Raw genomic sequence first — 7,500 nt, forward strand, 5'->3', positions numbered from 1 at the left:
AAAGCTGAAAAACATTTCCGAGAAGAATTTCAAGTTGTCAGTGTATGCTGTTGTCGATTGAAACATCGTGTGGTACAGATGGGTAAACCGGAACCATGCGTCTTTGTTATTGCCAATATGCTTTTGGATATTGGCAAAAATGGCCGACTTCCGTAGCATTATGCTTTGATGATCGGAAAAGGGATGCCACCTGTGAGACCATCCATTCACAGCCCCCGAATTCCCCCACGTGTCCATCAGAATTGATATAATTATATGATCATCATGTAAAAACACTTAATCTTCCAGTTCTATCTTGCAGTGTACAGACCAAATTACCAGCCAAGGCTGACTCGTAGAGGCTGATTTGCCAGAGCGCGATGACGTAACTATCTGTTTCACTCCCTTTATTCTCAATACACAGCCTGTTTATCAAGCAACGTCCTGCGCGTGCTATATGCCATGATCCTACGCTCCATAGAGAGTACACTATGAAGTGTTGAACTTGGCCCCTTCAGCGCGACCTTTGCCAAATAGGTCGTGACGTCACCCCATGACGTCAGATTTTCGTCCAATGGGTATCAAAAAGGGGAGGTTAATTTTAGACACAAGGTGGTTTCCTCTGTCAGTTGTCTCGATTAGCCAACTACGCGGTTGCGCTGAGGGAAGAGAAGGGAAACCCGAACTGAGCAGACGACACTTTAGTTGAGTTGATCCGGTTCTATTCATCGGCTACCGGGTTTTCCTCTGTGAAACTGAAGAGAAAAACTTCCTCTTACTCCACTAAAAATACCCAACAGCTTTGACTAGACATTGTGATCAAGTTTAAAAATAGTTTCGTGGTAGGACTAGAAAACAAAACCGACGAGACACGAATGCCTTAGTAAAGAACAGTAAGTGTAAGATCATTACTCGCTTCCAAAATCCAAGCTAGGGGCCTGTGTTAACAATTCTGGAGCGGGTCTCGAATTCTTGCCGAGTCTACAAACTTCAACTGCGGTTGTGAACCTGCCGACGACAGGCAAAAAGGAATTCTCACTGTCTGTTCACACTCGACAAACTGAGGACAGTGGGTTCACTGCGGAACAAAGGCAGGGAGGGGGAGACAGAAAACAGCCCGGAGGGGGGACGAGAGAAAAAAAGAGGAAAAGAGGAACGGTGGCAGGTACAAGGAGAACAAAGATCAGCTTCACTTTGTTGTAGTCCTCTCGGCAGTTCCCCACCATTTCCACCTGGCCGGTTGTTGAGGAGAGCTGCACGTCGTTCAGGAGTTCAGCTGATCGCATTCACCTTTCTTTCTACCAGGTGAGTCAGGTTTTAGGAATTGACTGTTTTAGTTTTAATACACTGCTCCTCTCTTAGTTTGTTTCTGTTGTGATAGTGATATGTGGTGTTTTTGTGTGTGTATTATGTTCTTTACTCTCTTGGTCTACTTTCTCATATTTCTCTTATTTCTCTATTTCTTTCTCTTGCAACATACGGATCTTCCGCGACTTGAATTTTGTGACCTCTCTCTCTCTCTCTCTCTCTCTCTCTCTCTCTCTCTCTCTCTCTCTCTCTCTCTCTCTCTCTCAGTCTCTCTCTCTCTTTCTCTATCTCTCTCTCTTTCTCAGTCTCTCTCTCTCTCTCTCTCCCAGTCTCTCTCTCTCTCTCTCCCAGTCTCTCTCTCTCTCTCTCTCTCTCTCTCTCTCTCTCTCTCTCTCTCTCTCTCTCTCTCTCTCTCTCTCTCTCTCTCTCTCTCTCTCTCTCTCTCTTTCTCCGCATGTTTTCCTTCATCTCCGTCTGCGTCGTCTTTTCCTCTATTTGTTGAAGTCTTTAGCTGACACTATAAACACGTTTTAATTATGTGTTTTTCTCATGGTCTGTATTTCTGTCAGTCTCTCTCTCTCTCTCTCTCTCTCTCTCTCTCTCTCTCTCTCTCTCTCTCTCTCTCTCTCTCTCTCTCTCTTAATACACTCCTCTCTTAGTTTGTTTTTGTTGTGGTAGTGATATATGGTGTTTTTGTGTGTGTATTATGTTCTTTACTCTCTTGGTCTACTTTCTCATATTTCTCTTATTTCTCTATTTCTTTCTCTTGCAACATACGGATCTTCCGCGACTTGAATTTTGTGACCTCTCTCTCTCTCTCTCTCTCTCTCTCTCTCTCTCTCTCTCTCTCTCTCTCTCTCTCTCTCTCTCTCTCTCTCTCTCTCTCAGTCTCTCTCTCTCTTTATCCGTATACAAAAAAATCAGCAGTAATCTCTCTCTGTCTGTCTCGGTTTCTCTCCCTCTGTCTGCAAACTGTTTTGGTTTTCCCATCTTCGCCTCCCTCTTTTGTCATTCCCTTCGACTGACCCTTTGTCTTCATCTCAGTGACCCTTTGGTTTATGTTTCACCACTGAGTCATGAATCGCGTCCCTTCGTCCTCTAACGTCTTGTTCTGTCATCTTTCGCCCTCCATTGCTTGTTGTAATTTTTACAGTTTGGGTTTGTTACTTGTTTTAGAGATTCAGATTGAAAACTTTATTACAGACGGGTTACACGTGGCCTAATCATCCAACCCGTCCCTGATGAACATTCAAAAAAAGTGTTTTACATTTCATGATGTATATACAAAATAAATTTTAAACAGCCAAAAACAGAAAAGAGAGCGCGCGCGCGCGAGAGAGAGAGAGAGAGAGAGAGAGAGAGAGAGAGAGAGAGAGAGAGAGAGAGAGAGAGAGAGAGAGAGAGAGAGAGAGAGAGAGAGAGAGTTTGTGTGTGTTTGACTGCTGGAACAAATGCAGGGGGAAACAAATACAGGGGTAAACAACGGCATTTTTTTGTAAAAGGAAATCACGAGTTAAAAGAGAGAAAAATACACCTCTATAAGGAAAAAGGAACACCCTGACGTGTCGCCTAATAGGCTTTCATCTCACCGTATCGGCGTTGGTGGCGGTCATAATTAATTTGTTGGGGAAAGGCTTTCTGTTTTGCACGTTGTGTTCAATGGAGAAGAAGAGAATAGCCCACCTGCGTGTTGTTTCTTTTTCCCTTTTACGTGATTTCATACATGATTCTTTCTCGCTAAATGCTTTATCCTTCCTTGTTTGGTCGTGATGTAGAGAGAGTTCATTATTCTTAGGTGTTAGTCTTTGTGATTCGTGTGTGAACATCCGGATTATACTTCTGCGCGTCTGCGTTGTATTTCATGCTTTCTGATCCTGTAAGGTAATACTGTTGTGTTAGTCAGTGTGTGTGTGTGTGTGCGTGCCCGTGTGTGTTGCCATCTGGGTTTCAGCTTATTTTTTTGTATTACTGATACTATATATCTCATGACTGATCAACATATATACGATTAAAAACCTTACGTCAATTCTTTCGCCAAGTCAATGTTAATTTGCTGATAATTATGAGGCAAGCGTTCTCTCTCTCTCTCTCTCTCTCTCTCTCTCTCTCTCTCTCTCTCTCTCTCTCTCTCTCTCTCTCTCTCTCTATCTCTCTCTCTCTCTCTCTCTCTCTCTCTCTCTCAGTTGACGCTAAACAAGGCTGTCTTTATGTACAAAGTAATTAACAATAAAGTTCCTGGATATTTAAAATCACATTTCAGACATGCCACAAAAAGATATGGGTCCCAGAACCTGATTCCCCCCATCCCTCGTCTAGACTTGTATAAGTCAAGTTTAGCCTTCTCAGGAGCGTCTCTATGGAATTCCATACCCCAACCCCTCCGAAATGCCTCTTCTGTGAAAACGTTTAGGCGCCAGTTTCATTCCCGCTTAATGGGTAAATATAACACTTTTCATGTCTGATATTTTAGTGCTTTTTACATTTAGTCAAGTTATGTTTGTATTTTGATTTGTTCTTTATGTGTATGTATTGATAATGATATACATGCGAATGATTGGGACAATTCCTCCCCACATTTGTTTTCTCCCTTTTGTTATTAGTTGTTTTGGATGTTTATATGCAATGCATTATTGCAACTATGCTGCAATTTCCACACTATATTGTTTTTCTCATTTTTGAATGTGTATACAAAACCATAACCCCTTTCTTATTACTATTTACATTATGTACGTCTGTAAGTAACAATAACCTTGTCAATTTTACTATCTATATTATGTGCGTCTGTATTAAGTGTTTGTATAAGGGACAGGTTGTAAGATTAGGCTTTGCCTAAAACCTCTATCCTTTGGTAATAAAGTTCAGTTTCAGTTTCAGTTTCTCTCTCTCTCTCTCTCTCTCTCTCTCTCTCTCTCTCTCTCTCTCTCTCTCTCTCTCTCTCTCTCTCTCTCTCTCTCTCTCTCTTTCTCTCCCCTCCCCCCCCTCACTCACTCTCTCCCTCAAACCTCGATGTGTCAATCATTTTCGCAGGAATAGAAAGTCGGTGTTACAATCGGTCCTTACTTCTAATACGTGACAAATTTCTAATAAATGATAAACAAATAAAACAACCTGACAAATAAACAAATTAAACGAACAAACCAGCAAACAAACAATCGAACAAATATGTGAGACAATATATGAGAGAGAGAGAGAGAGAGAGAGAGAGAGAGAGAGAGAGAGAGAGAGAGAGAGAGAGAGAGAGAGAGAGAGAGAGAGAGAAGGGGGTTGGGGGAGGGAGGGATCATGAGTGTGCACGCTTGTTCATATAATAACTTCCACTCATGTGTTTGTGTCTGTACGTCCGTCTGTAGTGTATGTGCGTGTGTCTGTGTACGCGCGAGTTTAAGGGGCTCGCGTGTTTGTGTCCGCAGAATTAAAATTAAGCAGAGCATTTAGCTTTTAACACTTCAGATCACTGTCCACCACACGCGGCCAGCCATACCGGGCCTCACGCGGCGGTCAACGGTTGTTTGTGCACGTGCACACTCATAATCACCCCGGTGTTAAAAAGCCAAAAGATCACTGACGCAAAAAGACCCTCGAAGACAAGGCACAGACACTGTCGACTGAGCCTGCAAAAGCCGCGATAAAATCAGAGTTAAGTCATTGTTCATTGCTAGTGTTGCCAAAGAGGGATCTCCTCAGATAACCCCCGCCAGATACCCTGTAACGTCACTGTTTGACAAGGGACAACGCAGTAGCTAGCTAATCGGTGTAAGCAACCCCTTGCCTGGCTTTATCGCGGATTCCGGTCTGTAAGATGGGCATGATCCGGTTGACTCTGTTGTTTGCGTCATCGTAAAGGCGACCGTGCTTTGTTTTCGTAAAGACTTTCGGCGCTGTTTGCCGAGTCAGGCTCCTGCTCCTGGCTAACTGCTCTTGTTTACTTTGACAGAATTTGCTGGTTGTTGTGGGTTTTTTCTTCTCGGTTCTGCGGTGGCCCCTCCGTGTTTTGCTTTGTGTTTTTTTTAGGTGGGGAGGAGGGGGGGGGTGACAGCTAAAGGCTGAGATTGGTTTCTGATTGATCACAGGCCTCCCTCTTCTCCCTCCTCCCACGCAACCCATTCTCGGCGGGCTCTTCTTCTTCTTCTTCTTCTTCTTCTTCTTCTTCTTCTTCTTCTTCTTCTTCTTCTTCTTCTTCTTCTTCTTCTTCTTCTTCTTTTTCTTCTTCAGCTTCTGTTAAAAAAAAGGCGGGTGAAAATTCAAGTTCACTTCTGTACCTATGACCCCTGTCCAAATTTACTGCTTTCTCACGGTCAGTTTCTATTTTTGAACTGGTCAAGTCGATCGATCTCACATTGTCAAGTTTATTTCTATTCACATGAACCCTGTCCAGATGTCCAGATTTACTGCTTTCTCATGGTCAGTTTCTATTTTAGTACTGGTTAACTTCTTCTTCTTCTTCGTCGTTCACTAGGTCTCCATCATTTTGTGATTTGCGTGATGCAGCGCTTTTTGGCACCCAGGGGGTCCCGCATCTCCGGCTTCGGCCATGGACGTTGATCAGGGGTCCCTCCCTTAGACCAATTGCCTTCCTGGGCTGTTGAGCTTGGTCTGCCCGTGGTTCTATTTCGGAGTTTTCCTTCTCCTAGACTGGTTACCTACCATGGTTGTCGAGTCCAGTCTACCCGTTTGGAGGTTGCTGAGATGACCGCTTGTGTCCTTGGGCCTCTGTGCCGTCACACCGGTACTGTCCAGCACATCTCCGTCTTTACCAGAGCCCCGTTAGCCAGCAACCAACCCGTCCGCCATGGGAGAACCCTACCGGTATACTTCTCACAATGAAAAACACCCCCACGTTTTAGGGACAGTGAAATTTCAGCGATTTTCTTCCGACGGCATAGCTTGGTTCTGTTTCACCACCATACCACGATGAGGAGGGGATGGTCTTTATGGTGAGATTGGTTTCTGATTGATCACAGGCCTCCCTCTTCTCCCTCCTCCCACGCAACCCATTCTCGGCGGGCTCTTCTTCTTCTTCTTCTTCTTCTTCTTCTTCTTCTTCTTCTTCTTCTTTTTCTTCTTCTTCTTCTTCTTCTTCTTCTTCTTCTTCTTCTTCTTCTTCTTTTTCTTCTTCAGCTTCTGTTAAAAAAAAGGCGGGTGAAAATTCAAGTTCACTTCTGTACCTATGACCCCTGTCCAAATTTACTGCTTTCTCACGGTCAGTTTCTATTTTTGAACTGGTCAAGTCGATCGATCTCACATTGTCAAGTTTATTTCTATTCACATGAACCCTGTCCAGATGTCCAGATTTACTGCTTTCTCATGGTCAGTTTCTATTTTAGTACTGGTTAACTGAAACCCTGTTTAGATGTATTGCTTTCTCATGGTCAGATCAGTTTTTATTTTTGAACGGGTCAAGTCGATCGATCTCACATTGTCAAGTTTATTTCTTTACCCATGGACCCTGTCAAGATGTCCAGCTTCATTGCTCTCTCATGGTCAGTTTCTATTTCTGACGTGGTCCAGTCGATCGATCTGTCATTGTCAAGTTATTTTCTCCCCCACTCACCCTTGCCTAAATGTCCACCTTACCTGGACATGTCACGCGCGGTCAGTTTCTATTTCAGAATTAGGCGAAACGGATTCGGTCAAGTCGATCGATCTTTTTTATTACATTTAGTCAAGTTTTGACTAAATGTTTTAACATAGAGGGGGAATCGAGACGAGGGTCGTGGTGTGTGTGTGTGTGTGTGTGTGTGTGCGTGTGTGTGTGTGTGTGTGTGTGTGTGTGTGTGTGTGTGTGTGTGTGTGTGTGTTGAGCGATTCAGAGTAAACTACTGGACCGATCTTTATGAAATTTTACATGAGAGTTCGATTTCCTGGGTATGATATCCTCAGACTTTTTTCATTTTTTCGATAAATGTCTTTTATGACGTCATATCCGGCTTTTTGTAAAAGTTGAGGCGGCACTGTCACACCCTCAATTTTCAATCAAATTGATTAAAATTTTGGGCAAGCAATCTTCGACGAAGGCCGGACTTTGGTATTGCATTTCAGCATGGAGGCTTACAAATTAATTAATGACTTTGGTCATTAAAAATCTGAAAATTTTAATTAAAATTATTTTTTTATAAAACGATCCAAAATTACTTTTATTTTATTCTTCATCATGTTCTGATTCCAAAAACATATAAATATGTTATATTCGGATTAAAAACAAGCTCTGAAAAT

At 43.0% G+C, this 7,500-nt stretch overlaps 1 protein-coding gene and 1 pseudogene across 1 annotated transcript in view; one reads left to right on the forward strand and one right to left on the reverse strand.

Moving 5' to 3' along the window:
- Positions 1–626: 626 nt before the first annotated feature.
- Positions 627–7,500, forward strand: part of LOC138964288 (uncharacterized) — a 36,335-nt gene continuing 29,461 nt past the window's right edge. The window contains exon 1 of the mRNA XM_070336204.1: positions 627–1,284. The gene's annotated coding sequence lies outside the window, so the exon portion shown is untranslated. The remainder of the gene's footprint in view (positions 1,285–7,500) is intronic.
- Positions 5,324–6,755, reverse strand: LOC138968449 (acidic leucine-rich nuclear phosphoprotein 32 family member E pseudogene; annotated as a pseudogene).

The sequence above is a fragment of the Littorina saxatilis genome, linkage group LG1 (genome assembly GCF_037325665.1).
Source record: "Littorina saxatilis isolate snail1 linkage group LG1, US_GU_Lsax_2.0, whole genome shotgun sequence".
Lineage (NCBI taxonomy): Eukaryota > Metazoa > Mollusca > Gastropoda > Littorinimorpha > Littorinidae > Littorina > Littorina saxatilis.